Raw genomic sequence first — 2,747 nt, 5'->3', positions numbered from 1 at the left:
TAAGTTTGATGTAAAATGTTCTTAGGATTATCTCAAAATCTATTTTTATATCTAATTATAAAATTTTAAATTTAAAAAATGGTTAAAATCAAGTAGATCTATAAACATATGAAAATTTTGAAAATGGACGGTGTAGATAATATGTTGTAAAATGCACTAATTTTAAGACTTAAAATATTTTTATTTTTCATGGCCATACATCTCGATGTCGAGATGATCAATCAAAGTGTTTTTTAACATTAAAAGTACATTTTCCTATGGATTTTTGAGGTGCATCCGTAGTTCTACATTATAATGTTACATCCTTATATAAACTTTTTCCTAAATAGAATTATAATCATATTTTTGAAGTCATATGATATATTTTTGCTTTATTTTTATTTTTTAAAATAATATTTATTTATAGATAAATTATATACTTATTTATATAATTAATAATAATTTTAGACGAGTTTAAAAATAATATAATTAAAAATATTAAAAATGATTATTATCTAGAAAACCATATCTAAAGACAGATCAATCAAAATCTCCCTCTTTCTATAGACTTTCTTTATAATCAAATATGCCTTTAAATAATATTTATTTTAATATTAAAATTTACTTCTAATGATTAATATTTAATACATGTGCAACACACATGCATATCATTTGGTGGATAATAGCTACATATAATTTAGTGGTGTACCCCGCCAAGAAAAACGCAAATCCTTTTATTTGTACATTTTCAATTCAAACTAGAAGACCATATCTAAAGACGGATCAATCAAAATCTCTCTTTTTCTATAGACCTTCTCTATAATCAAATATACCTTTTAAAAAAATTATTTTAATATTAAAATGTTATTATAATAATTAATATTTAATACATGTGAAACACACTTGCATATTAATTGGTGAAATAATAATGGGCCACCAAAAATCGGCAAGTCGTCTTTTTATTTGTAGATTTTCAGCTCAAAAATATGCTCACCACGCTTGATGAAAAAAAAAAAGGAAAAAAGAAAATAAAAATCGTCGACAGCAGGATTTGAACCTGCGCGGGCAGAGCCCAGTAGATTTCGAGTCTACCTCCTTAACCACTCGGACATATCGACACCATTTATAATGACTCTTTGTGTGTATATATTAATATCTTCTAATTTAAAATCACAGCCAAGCCTGTGCACATTCAGTGTTATGATATCAACTAAAGGTAGTACGATCAATTTCCACATATGCAAACGCAATATGTTTAATGAAAGAAAAACATTAGTGTAGGGCCAAGGATCAAACCACGCCCCTCCAAAAAAAAAAAACAAAAATCTTATCATCTTGGCCTCGGTAACGATATTTTAGACTGGGTTAGGAGATCGGACTGAACCGTCAATCCAACTAGTTAGACCATCAATTGTTGGATTAGCATGTCTAGTCCAAAGAAAAAATCGGATTTAGTAAGAAACCAGTCAAAACTAATATCTGACCAGCTTTGGCTGGTTAGACGGACCGATTTGATTATATGATTAGTTAAACAAAGTTAGGCATTTTTTTGTAATATATTTTATATTTTTAAGCTATTATTCTTATTTTTTCTTTATTTCTAGAAAATTAGGTCCCAACTAGCTTGACCGATGATCAAATCATTTTACGTAGATAAGACCCAATAGCAGTTCGGTAGCCAGTCGTATCCTATTTATACTAGTTCAAAAAAATGAATAATGGTGTATAATTCTATGTTAATTATAAGTGTTTATTTTTAAGTGTTTATAGATCGTTCAAATATAGGAGTGGTAATGGATCGGGTTTGGTTGACCCGAACCCAGACTCGAAAATATTTGGGTCCCAAAATTTGACCCATACCCATACCCGTCGGGTCCGGGTTCATTGTCACCCTCACTACGAGCTTCTTTTGTTTTTCTTTGCCCTTTTTTTAACTGTCATATATGCGTATTATTAGTAACAAGGTCACTATCACCTGCCAATAGATTTTCAACCGTCTAATTTGTTATTTAATAGCTATCAAGCTGTTTAATTTGTCATTTAATATCTAAAGATGACTACGATTCGTATTGTATGCTATCCTTATAGATCCAAACGAATAAGGCTTAAAGTATTTTATCTCCAATCATTTATAGGTATGGGTTAGGTCCAACAAGACTCAAACCCTGACCCAAATAGTGTTCGGGTCTAGGTTTTGGACCCGGACCCGACCCGTTGGGTCCAAATGTTGGACCCATACCCGGACCCGTGTCGGGTATTACCTGACTGGTCTAGGTCGGGTCCGGGTCTGGGTCCATTGCCACCCCTAGTCAAGTGCCTAGTTTTTTTAGAACTTGAATTTCATAAGTAGGAGCCGAAATAGATGGTGTCACCCTCCATTCCTGCTGTTAATATATAAAAAGAAAAAAAAATCATCAAATTTTGTTATGTCGATTTTGATTATATCCAATCGTGAGAAACTTCCTCCTGGGAAAATTAAAAAACTCAAAAGAAAGGATATGGGTTTTGTACAGGCTGGTGCACTCCTTGAGATTTTGTATTAAAAATATATATTGTTAGTATTAGAATCGTTAATTCATCTATTGGGATTCTAGGGTGGCCTCACTTTATTTCTCACTACAATCTTTAATATAGGAAACATGTCCATATGCTTTGAAACAAGTGGTGCAAATAAACTTTCAAAAAGGGGCTCTAAAACAGGAGATGGATGGTGCTTTTCCGATGTGGTATTGTGGTAATTCAAAACATGGGTAATTCAATAATTTGAC

The 2,747-nt window shown here is 31.5% G+C and overlaps 1 non-coding gene across 1 annotated transcript; it reads right to left on the bottom strand.

Moving 5' to 3' along the window:
* Nucleotides 1–1,015: 1,015 nt before the first annotated feature.
* Nucleotides 1,016–1,097, bottom strand: TRNAS-CGA (transfer RNA serine (anticodon CGA)). Its single transcript has one exon. It is a non-coding gene; the product is annotated as a tRNA-Ser (tRNA).
* Between the last annotated feature and the right edge of the window lie 1,650 nt (nt 1,098–2,747).

The sequence above is a fragment of the Amborella trichopoda genome, chromosome 7, assembly GCF_054954075.1.
Source record: "Amborella trichopoda isolate Santa Cruz 75 chromosome 7, AtrichopodaSantaCruz75HAP2 v2.0, whole genome shotgun sequence".
NCBI classification, from domain to species: domain Eukaryota; kingdom Viridiplantae; phylum Streptophyta; class Magnoliopsida; order Amborellales; family Amborellaceae; genus Amborella; species Amborella trichopoda.
This window is presented reverse-complemented; position numbering and strand designations above follow the sequence as displayed.